Genomic DNA, 12518 nt, shown 5'->3' with positions numbered 1-12518 from the left:
TTGGATGATTTTAAAAAGATTATGACTCCTAGACTAGTTATTATCTGCCATCCCACCGACAACCTTTTTGCAAAGTTTGGCCTCTAGCAGGGGTGTTCCAGGCCCCCTGCAAAGTGGTACAGGAAGCTGTGTCTCATGGATGAGTGTTTATTGTGTTCATGCAGCAGGCACAGTTTCACCTAGCCCACAACCTCGGATTGTGCATATGCCATTAGCAGCATGTCCAGTTCCCCATCCCTAACCACACACCTTGCACATAAAAAATTATGAATGTAGCTAACAGCAGTAGTAATAGGAAATTGAATCCAATACATGTTATCTGTAAAACGTTTTTCAGTTTTAGGTTGCAACAGCAAGGACTGAAAGAAAAGAAACCTTGCCTATATGCCTTTAATCGTAAACTGTGCCTTCTCCAGAATATGGCCCTACACTAATAAAGGAAGGATGCAATACTCCCTGGAAGACATGGAGAAAAGGGCTCCCTGAGATCAGTGATTGTTTTGTCTTGTTGGTCTACTAGGCATTGCTCCCACCTGGCCAGAATCCTACTCCACACTGATGAGGTGAAAATACCCCAAACAGCTGTCTGTGGATGGATACCTGGCCTTGGTATTTCCCTTGTCATATCTTTAAACTTGTCAAAAAGTTGGATATTGACTAAAAGGGCCACTTAATATGGTGGTTATGGTGGTCTCCTAAAAAGAGCCACCCCTTGGCTGGGTCCTTCCCGGAGGGATATCTGGCTGGTTTCTGTGTTGAGACTCCTAACAGAGGCTCCACGGACTTTTTTGATTTGCATATTTCCCAGGGGGCAATGTACCTAGGATTTCACTGTCTTGAGCGCCCTCACTGGCTGCCGGCAGTGTTTTCTCTGGCTGGTCTCCCGAGATCAGTGATTGTTTTGTCTTGTTGGTCTACTAGGCATTGCTCCCACCTGGCCAGAATCCTACTCCACACTGATAAGGGGCAATACCCCGAAACAGCTGTCTGTGGATGGATACCTGGCCTTGGTATTTCCCTTGTCATATCTTTAAACTTGTCAAAAAGTTGGATATTGACTAAAAGGGCCACTTAATATGGTGGTTATGGTGGTCTCCTAAAAAGAGCCACCCCTTGGCTGGGTCCTTCCCGGATGGATATCTGGCTGGTTTCTCTGTTGAGACTCCTAGCAGAGGCTCCACGGACTTTTTTGATTTAAAAATTAGAAAAAGGCACTCTGATTCGCACTGGAAGACACGTAGATGAGGGCCTCAGAAAGTAAATTCCACAGGAAGGAGAGATGGAAAGTTCTCCTTGTAGCATGGGTTAAGAAGGGTGCACAACCAGTATTCATTGTTGACCAAAATGCGTAAAATGAAAGGGTCATGGAAAAGGCAGCAGAATATAAAGTCTGCTATATGTCCCAGACTCCCAATAGGCAAGACTTCTCTGTCCCCATCAGAAGGACAACTCTCCATCTCCTTCTCCTCTACAGGCCATTTTTATAAAGACCCGATGATGCGGGCGGCCAATTACAGTAATGCCAGTAGCTAACATGGATATGACATTACCGTGATTGGAAGGAAATCGTAGAATCATAGAATCGTAGAATATTAGAGTTGGAATGGACCTCCTGGGTCATCTAGTCCAACCCCCTGCTCAAAGCAGGATTCATTAAATCATCCCAGACAGATGTTCGTCCAACCTCTTTTTAAAGACTTCCACTGAAGGAGAACTCACAACTTCTCGTGGCAGCCTGTTCCACTCGTTGATCACCCTTAAGGCCCTGTCACACACAGAGATAAATCTGCAGCAGATCTGTGTTTGCAGTGAAATTGTGGACAATCAGTGCCAGGATTGTGACTGTGTACAAATGGAACAATATGTCCATGATTTCACGGCAACCACAGATCTGCCAAAGATTTATCTCTATGTGTGACAGGGCCTTTACTGTCAAGAAGTTTTTTCTAATATCTAATCTGTGTCTCCTCCCCATCAGTTTCATCCCATTGTTTCTAGTCTTTCCTTCTGAAAATGAGAATAAAACTGATCCCTCTACAGCGTGACAGCCTTTAAGATATTTGTAGATAGCTATTATGTCTCCTCTCAGTCTTCTCTTTTGCAAGCTAAACAATCCTAAATCCTGTAACCGTTCATCACAGGACATGGTTTGCAGACCAGTAACCATTCTGGTCACTCTTCTCTGAACTTGCTCCAGTTTGTTGATGTCTTTTTTAAAATGTGGTGCCCAGAACTGGAGACAATATTCCAGATGCGGTCTGACCAAAGAGTAAAGCGGGATAATGACTTCACGTGATCTAGACTGTATGCTTCTGTTAATACATCCTAGAATAGTGTTGCCTTTTATGCTGCTGCATCACACTGTTGACTCATGTTCAGTCTGTGTTCTATAAGTATACCTAAGTCTTTTTCACACATGCTGTTGGGTAGCTCTATTCCTCCTATGCTGTATATGCTCTTTTTCACTATTCTTGCCAAGATGTATGAATTTGCATTTCTCCCTGTTAAAAACCATTCTATTAGTTGCTGCCCACTGTTCCAGCTTGTTTAGATCTTGTTGAATCCTCTCTTTCTCTTCGCTAGTATTAGCTATTCCTCCTAGCTTTGTGTCATCAGCAAATTTAATCAGTTTACCCTTAATTCCTTCATCAAAATCATTGATAAAGATGTTGAACAACTTGGGGCCCAGGACAGAGCCTTGTGGTACCCCACTTGAGACAGTCTTCCAACTGGATGTGCAGCCATTTTTGACCACTCTTTGACTCCGATCACTAAGCCAGTGATGAATCCATCGAACAGTTGCCTTGTCCATTCCACACTTGGTCATTTTTTCAATAAGGATTGTATGAGATACTTTGTCAAATGCTTTGCTGAAGTCAAGATATACTATATCTACTGCATTTCCCTGATCCACCCAGTCAGTGTTTTTGTCATAGAAGGAAATTAAGTTAAGCGGGCTTAACACGCAACGATATATCAAATGATATGTCGTCGGGGTCATGTCGTAAGTGACGCACATCCGGCATTGTTTGACATATCGTAGCGTGTGACAGCTACAAGCGAGTGTGAACGAGCAAAAATACTCACCTTATCGTTGCTCGTTGACACGTTGCTCATTTTCTAAAAATCGAACGTCCGGTTGTTCGTTGTTCCCGAGGCAGCACACATCGCACCGTGTGACACCCCGGAAACAATGAATACAGCTTACCTGCGTCCCGCCGGCACTGCGGAAGGAAGGAGCTGGGCAGGATGTTTATGCCCCGCTCATCTCCGCCCCTCCGCTTCTATTGGCCAGCCGCTGTGTGACGTCACTGTGACGCCGAACGTTCCTCCCCCTTCAGGAAGTGGATGTTCGCCACCCACAGCGAGGTCGTTTGGAAGGTAAGTACGTGTGATGGGGGGTTACGACTTTGTGCGACACAGGCAAGAAATTTCCCGTGCCGCACAAACGATGGGGGCGGGTGCGATCGCACATGCGATCGCACAAGAAATAGATGCGTGTAAAGCAGCCTTTAGTCTGACATGACTTATTAGTTACAAATCCATGCTGGCTCTGGTTAATCCCTTCATTCTCTTCCAGGTACTTGCATAAATGTTGTTTAATAATTTGTTCAAAGATCTCTCCTGGTATGGAAGTCAGGCTCACAGGCCTGTAGTTCCCCGAGTCCACCTTCTTCCCCTTTTTGAAGATGGGGACAACATTTGCTCTTCTCCAGTCTTCTGGAACTTCTCCTGTTCTCCAAGAATTTTCAAAAATTATGAAGAGTGGTTCTAATATTTCCTCTGCTAACTCCTTCAGTACTCTGGGGTGTAATTCATCTGGACCTGGGAACTTGAATTAATTAATGTTAGCTAAGTATTCCCTCACTATCTCTTTGTTTATTTATGGCCTGGATTCTTTTAATCCTACAATAGAACGGTGAAGATCAGTTGATTTTACGTTTACTTTTTCAGAGAAAACATGCAAAATAACAATTTAAAAGTTCGGCCTTCTCAAAATGTACAATTTTTATTAATATTCATTAAAATACCAAATATCCACAAACAGACACACAAACATATAGATAAGAAATGGATCAGATTAACCTTGTAATTCATACAAGGAAATATATATATATATATATATATATATATATATACTCACTCAGTTAGGGAGGGGGGGATACTAGCTTAGCCCTATATGGGTAGTGTATACACTATCCCAGTAGATTATACACTACCCATATAAGGCTAAGCTAGTATCCCCCCTCCCTAAGTGAGTGAGTATATTTATATATATATATATATATTTCCTTGTATGAATTGCAAGGTTAATCTGATCCATTTCTTATCTATATGTTTGTGTCTGTTCGTGGATATTTGGTACTTTAATGAATATTAATAAAAATTGTACATTTTTAAATAGGGTTGAGATCACATGTTAGTCCCTTTGAGTACTCTACCCACCTATATAATTTTGTCAATTTTTCGGCATTCTCAACATTATTTTTTACAACTTCTCCATTTTCATCCTGTAAAATTCCTATAACATCTTTGACTTTTCTTTTATTTTTGACATAACTCCAAAATCCTTTTTTATTGCTTTTGACATCTCTTGCAAACATTAGGGGTACTTTGCACGCTGCGACATAGCTAGCTGATGCTTGCGATGCCGAGCGCGAAAGTACCCGCCCCCGTCGCACATGCGATATCTTGTGATAGCTGCCGTAGCGAACATTATCGCTATGGCAGCTTCACACGCACTTAGCTGCCCTGCGACGTCGCTCTGGCTGGCGACCCGTCTCCTTCCTAAGAGGGCGGGTCGTGCGGCATCACAGCAATGTCACACGGTAGGCGGCCAATAGAAACAGAGGGGCAGAGATGAGCGGGACGTAAACATCCCACCCACCTCCTTTCTTCCGCATAGCTGGTGGAGGCAGGTAAGGAGATGTTCCTCGCTCCTGCAGCTTCACACACAGCGATGTGTGCTGCCGCAGGAACAAGGAACAACATCGTATCTCCTATTGGTGCGACATTATGAAAATGTCCAACGCTACACAGATCACCGATTTACGACGCTTTTGCGATCGTTTATTGGCGCATCTAGGCTTTACACGTTGCAATGTCGTTACTGGCGCCGGATGTGCGTCACTTTCGATTTGACCCCGACGATATCGCAGTAGCGATGTCGCAGTGTGAAAAGTACCCCTTATTTCATTATCAGCTTTGGCTAATCTGATGTGTGCCCTGCAGGTTCTGCAGATGTGTTATATTCTAACTATGGTGGCTAAAATCAGCCGTGAAACATGCTTGGTGGGGAATTGAGCATGGCACCCAAGTACCAGAATACTTGTTCAGATACTGAGTATCTTGAGCACAAGGATGCTCAGTTGACTACTGAGCAGTGCAGGGCAAGCTCACCCATTCAGCACACAAGTTCGCTTCCTCTGTACTGATTTTATTCATGTTCTGATTTTACCAAAGCTTTGGAATGTAGGCATTGTACCTGTCACAGTGTTTATGGAGCAAGCAGGGGACAGAGCCTCCTAGATTGTCCTTCAGGCTAGGGGTCCCTAGCTATCTCTTATCTAAGAATTACCTCTGAAGGTGAGGATATCTGAGCCGCCACCCTGGCCCTGCTCCTGACAAGCCCTGATCTTATATACCCCTTCCCCAACCCCAGTGGAGGGCCAAAACAGGAGTGTGATAAGGTCCACAGAAATAGACATACAAGGAAACAAAAACTCTATCTCACAGCATGCTTAAGGCCCCGTCACACTAAGCAACATCGCTAGCAACATCGCTGCTAACGAACAACTTTTATGACGTAGCAGCGATGTTGCTAGTGATGTCGCTGTGTGTGACATCCAGCAACAACCTGGCCCCTGCTGTGAGGTCGTTGGTTGTTGCTGAATGTCCTGGGCCATTTTTTAGTTGTTGCTCTCCCGCTGTGAAGCACATATTGCTGTGTGTGACAGCGAGACAGCAACAACTAAATGTGCAGGCAGCAGGAGCCGGCTTCTGCGGAGGCTGGTAACCACAGTAAACATTGGGTAACCAAGAAGCCCTGTCCTTGGTTACCCGATATTTACCTTTGTTACCAGCCTCCGCCGCTCTCACTATCAGTGCTGGCTCCTGCTCTGTGCACATGTAGCTGCAGCACACATCGGGTTAATTAACCCGATGTGTGCTGTAGCTAGGAGAGCAGGGAGCCAGTGCTAAGCATTGTGCGCTGCTCCCTGCTCTGTGCACATGTAGCTGCAGGACACATCGGGTTAATTAACCCGATGTGTGCTGTAACTAGGAGAGCAAGGAACCAGCGCTAAGCGGTGTGCGTTGCTCCCTGCTCTGTGCACATTTAGCTGCAGCACACATCGGGTAATTAATCCGATGTGTGCTGTAACTAGGAGAGCAGGGAGCAAGCGCTCAGTGTGCGCTGCTCCCTGCTCTCTGCACGTGTAGCTGCGTGCGCTGGTAACCAAGGTAAATATCGGGTTGGTTACCCGATATTTAGCTTAGTTACCAAGCGCAGCATCTTCCACGCGGCTCTGGGGGCTGGTCACTGGTTGCTGGTGAGCTCACCAGCAACTCGTGTAGCGACGCTCCAGCGATCCCTGCCAGGTCAGGTTGCTGGTGGGATCGCTGGAGCGTCGCAGTGTGACATCTCACCAGCAACCTCCTAGCAACTTACCAGCGATCCCTATCGTTGTTGGGATCACTGGTAAGTTGTTTAGTGTGACTGGACCTTTACACAGAAGTATAAGATAAGGGCATAGGAGTAAGATAAGAGTAGGGAGGAAACAAGTCAATGGGTTTCTGTGCAACAACATCAATCACAAATCAACACAATCACCAGCAGGACTGAGACACAACAGCACACAGACCAACACAGCATAAAACTATAGTCAGCATTGGATGGAAGCTCCTCTCCCCCATAAGTATTAGAGTAGATGTGATAGGCTTCCTACAACATGTGATCCTAGAAGTAAACAAGCAGTCTAGCAGAGGTTATCTATTGCTTGCCTGACTAAAATGAGCATGGTTGACATCAGAGCCTGCCTGTGAAGCTCAGAAACACCAGAGAAATTATCTAATGGAATGTCAAAATCTGTAATATGCACAGTGTCAGATGCTTTACTGCAAACACTGTATAGCAGTACCCTGTGCTCCATTAGACAACACATTGCAATGTTCGTTTATAGAAGGGCACAGCACTTTTGCTCCAAAGCATTGACAAGGTTAGTGCATGATAAAAGGATCAGTGCAAAAGTCAGTGAAGACTGTAATTTGATTTTGCGTGCTTTGGACTGATTGTGTCTGCAGCGTGCATGCACAGATATTCTGCCAATCATGTTAAGGCAGCTCTGCCTCCATCAGGACCAGAGTGATGTGCTTCCCTCATTCCATTGAAGTGCTGTGCCCAGAAGATGCGCAGAACGGATGAAACAGAACAGAAATAATTTCCTAAATATCAAAGGATCACATGATCTGCATCTAAATGCACTCAGCAAAGAAGCGCAATTAATGATATATTATAAAATCTATTGTTTTCAGGATTTAGGACATATACAAAACAGACACATAGTAGCAGTAAACCTCTTTGAGCATTTAACTAATAAAACAGCCTGTTCTAAATATGGTGCATCGCAGGAAATGACAAAAGAATGTGGTTTATCATCCTCCAAAAACTGGTTCTCTTATGCTAGTGAAAAGAATAAAACATAAATTTCATGTGTGTCTACATTTCTGATTCATTGTTACAACACTGTGAAAGGTGCAGTCACAGATAGCTAATAATGAGCTGGGAAAGTGCATATTTTACACAGATCTGTTTCACTGCCTGAACAGTCTTTATTTATTATAGTTCATTCCATCTTCATCACAAAACAGCTGCCCCAAGGTCTGCAATAATTTAGAGCATCATTTCCACTTCAGTTAACAAATCCTTTGCTGACAAAGTGGCTTTGAATGTTAGTTCTGAGTGAATTCCTATATTTGTTCCATGCTTTCTTGGGGGTTACTGAGGATACCCATAAATATCAGAATATATACAAAACTGTGTGTTCTGCAGGAGTTTAATAAGCAATCAGTAAACATCAGATAAAAATTATATGCCGTATTAAGAATGTAAGATATATTAGATGTTGTTATTGATAAGAATCATGGGCTTAGCACCATCTATTAAAGGGAATTTGTCACCAGATTTGTGATACCCCAGCCAAGAGGAGTGTTATATAGATGAAAAGACTTGTGATTCCAGCGATGTGTTATTTACTTTACTGATTGTTCAAATTTTGATTAACAACACTTTTATTTGCTGCAGATCTAGCAGGTCTCTAAATGCTAAGCTGTGTATAACTCCACCCACACCACTTTTGGGCAGCTTTCTGTGTACACTGTGCATAGCCAAAATCAGTGGTGGGGGCGTAGTTGGACTACATGGCAGCAGGTTTATTAGTCTAGTTTTCATAATTGCTTGCTGATAAAACAGTAATTTAATATAAATTGCATCAAACAGCTCAGTAAGTGACACATCAATGGAATCAGGATCTCTGCCCCTACATTTTTCTGTTCTTAAATTAAATATCAAAAATCCGATGTGAAAGCACAGCGTCAATGAGGAAAATCTGGCTACTTGTATGGGAAGGGGGGGGTCAACGTTTCTTAATTATGCCAGACATAGTATTATTTTGTTCAATAAGTCAAGTGACATGAGCTATTGTTTCATGTAAGACTATCCAGTACCCTTTTTTGTATGCTAATTTGTAAAATATCTTCTGATTATGGATTGCATCATCCCCCTGCGATGTCCTAGTCTGCATCCTTTAGAGGAAGATGTTGCAGTCTAATAGAACAAGCAAACAATGAAGGATCAGCTATCTTTATTCCCCCCCCTCCTGGACCCGTGTCCATCAGTTCATGGTGCTCCAGAAATACCGACCCCCTAAATCCTGCATTTGGCCCATGATGTTCCTGCAGCTGGGTACTTGGGGGTCAAAAAGAACGGATCCACCTGCTGTGTAGTTTCTTTTAGCTGAGGGTCACTCATGAGGTGCAGAAATGCCAAGCCTCTTGTTCAGTGTGTCAATGGATGGGGGGAGCACTCTGTCATATCCTGCTCCAATCCATGCCCTTGATAGGTGAAGCTTTCCAGAGGGTTGCAATCGATGTAGTAGGCTGATTAGTCATCCCCAGCCATAGCTGAAAGAGGTTCATGCTCACGCTGGTTGACTTTGCCACCTACTTTATGGAGGCTATTGCTCTGTGATCCATAGATGAGGAGCATGTGGTTAAAGATCTACTAGACATCTTTAGTTGAGTAGTGTTTCCACAGCAGACATTCACTGACCAGGGGGCCAGTTCTAAATTGAGCTGATTTGGACCCTCTGGTCGTAACCTTGAATCCGCCTAATGCACACTACCTTCTACCATCCTGAAACAAACAGGTTATGTCAGCACTTCAATGGAACATTCAAACAGCTCATTGACCAGTATGTGGAGTCTGAGGGGGAAGCCTGGGTGAAAAAGCTGCAGCAGGTCATCTTCGCCTACCGGGAGGTGCCGCAGGATTCTACCAGTTTATCTTCCTTCGAATTGCTATATGGCCAAAAAGTACGAGGGCCTTTGGAGCTGGTGCAAAAGAGTTGTAGGGTGCCATCCCTACAGAAGAGGTTCCCATTTTGAATTATGTCCAAAAGTTTAGGGAAAACATGAGGTACCTTGTGGCCTCAGCCTACGGGAATTTAGAACACCAAATACATAATCAACAACCACCTACACATGGTTATGATTATCAAAATACATTTGATACATGATTATTTAATATTCCAAAATATATGTTCAACAATAATAAGCCAAAGTGTAGGACAGGACTATTAGGGGCAAATCGCTATTGATTAACTAAACCACCAGAAAGAAAAATGATCAAACTCCCAATAATAGAATTGCAAACATTTTTATTGTATAATTACAACAAACAACATAAAAAGGGTGGAAAAAATTGGTGCAGGAATTTTATTACCCCAAGAGGTCACGGATCCCTCCATGTACAATACATATAACCTCTGAGATGGCATTAACCCAGTATATGCATACAATGCCCACTAGGTGTCACTATATATCCATCTATACTTTCCCATGCATGCAACCATAGGATTTTAAAGTCACTATAATTTTGATAGATCCATAATAATGTACATACACGGGCACAGATCAGATGGTAGATATCAGGAAGGAGGGGGGCTCCGTAGACCGCCCGACGGCTGTTTCGGTAACGCTGGGTTACCTTCGTCAGGGGGCGTGGTTAAAAGGGCCAGGATATGCGGTTTATAAATGACAATTGTCCAATCACAGAGCATCACCTCTCTGACGCATGCCACCACATGGCGAAAACTCTGCCCCCAGGCCGGCAGCCGCGCCACCAGCCACGTGTCAAAACCCGTGACCATCTGACCGGATCAGACACAGCATGACGGCCAGGCAGCGGACCGCCACACAGCGCACGCGTACCAGTGTGCTCAGCATTTCTAAAGATAAGAGGACTGATCCATCGGTAATGTCATATGACGGCAATTGGGCTAGCGGCTATATTACAGTCCAACGCCTGCCAAGGAGCAGCACTCACAGGATCTCATCCCACATATATATATAGATATATATCTATATCTATATATACACATGTGTACACATGCACATTTATACACATGGGTCGTCATTTAAGGGACATTTATTTATATAGACAATATACATTAAGTGAAAATTAATATTCACTATAACTATATAATATATATAACTATATATTGTCATATCTGCTATATCAATGTAGCTGTGACAATTCATGTAGACAATTTAATTCATAATTCACAATCAGTCCAAATATATCTCCTAATGGAACTCAAAACACATCCTATTCAGCCGCCATATCAAAGATATATGTGAAAGAATAGGAGGTATATCATAAACATAAAACATTCTATGAATACAGTATATACTCACATACAAAGTATCATTAATTATACGACACCCACAAATGTATATACTATAAGTATCTAACCAGAATATATCAAATAAAATTAATTATATATTATTCCTGCGCCAAAACTGGCTATAATTATCCCATAATTAATGTTGATCATATATAGAAAATACTAATAAAAATAATGGAGAAGGAAAATACACATCAAAATTGATATATTCCACATGTTTCATACTAGATTGTAAAACATATATATAAATATATAGACAGGGCATCTGTGGATGTCAAATTCAAAAGATTTCCACCAGATCTTGTAGTCATTCACAGAGTAGATATAAAGCCGGATGGGATTCCAGTTGCTAGATGACCATTCAAAATAGTGAAAACAGGTTCGAGAATCCAAAATTTCAAACCACCAACAAGGCCCAATACTAGTGGAAATAAAAGGTCAAGGTTAAAAACATAGAACCAAACACTACAAAGAATAAAATAATTAAAAAGATGCCTGCACAGGGTACGGCAATTTATATCATAACTAGAGATGAGCGAACCAGCCGCGGTTCGGCTCGAGCTCGGTTCGCCGAACCGAGGTCCCGTTCGAGTTCGGTTCGGCGAACGTTCGACGAACCGAACTCGAACCAATAGGAAATAATGGGAGGCAATCACAAACACATAAAAACGCATTAGAAATGTACACATACAGTTATTAAACATTGCCATAACACTTACCGGTGACCGTGATGTGTCCTGCACTCTGTCTCCTGTCACTATTCCTTCCGATGATCGCTGCGTCCTCCCGATAACCAGCACTGACAGGACCTTCCGTGATGTCATCAAAATAGCCATATGACCAGTCACGTGGCTATTATCTCATTGGCTACAGACTGGTCACATGGCTTTGATGTCATGTCCTGTCCTAGGTCCTTATATTCAAAGAGAATCCCGGCACACAGTATGGAAAGAGGAAAATAGTCAATGATTCTTGTTGTATGTTGTAGTTTTATTCAAGAAAAAGTTCTCACAGCAAGTTGTAATAAAGTCTTTTCATGATAACAGGAAATTGCATTAAAGTCCGACGTTTCGGCTCTTAATTAAGCCTTCATCAGGGACCAAAAGATACTGGATATGAACAGACAAGATCACAGAAGACATAATTACAATAATATCATGTTCTGAATAAAAACATAGCAACAGAGTTTTATCAGGTAATGTGATACACAAACGTGAAAACAGTGTACGTGAGGCTAAGTGAGTCAGATGAACATCCGATGGAAGGGAGGGGAGGGAAAAAAGGGGAAGAGGAAGAAATGAACATAAGAAGGAACAAGAAAGAAGGGAAAGGGGGATAGAGAGAGAAGGAAGCAACGGAGGAGAAAGAAGGGAAAAATGAAACATACCCGTACTGATGTTATCATAAAAGAGTCCTATTAACAACACTAGAGTTTGAAGCGCTGATGAAAGAGAAAAAGGAAATTATAATCGCCCAGATGTGATAAAAAAATTGACCTACATTTGATAACCGAAGTTCTCCATTTTTTGGAAGATCCATATTTTCTGAATGTAA

This window comes from Anomaloglossus baeobatrachus, chromosome 1 (genome assembly GCF_048569485.1).
Source record: "Anomaloglossus baeobatrachus isolate aAnoBae1 chromosome 1, aAnoBae1.hap1, whole genome shotgun sequence".
Classification (NCBI taxonomy): domain Eukaryota; kingdom Metazoa; phylum Chordata; class Amphibia; order Anura; family Aromobatidae; genus Anomaloglossus; species Anomaloglossus baeobatrachus.
This window is presented reverse-complemented; position numbering follows the sequence as displayed.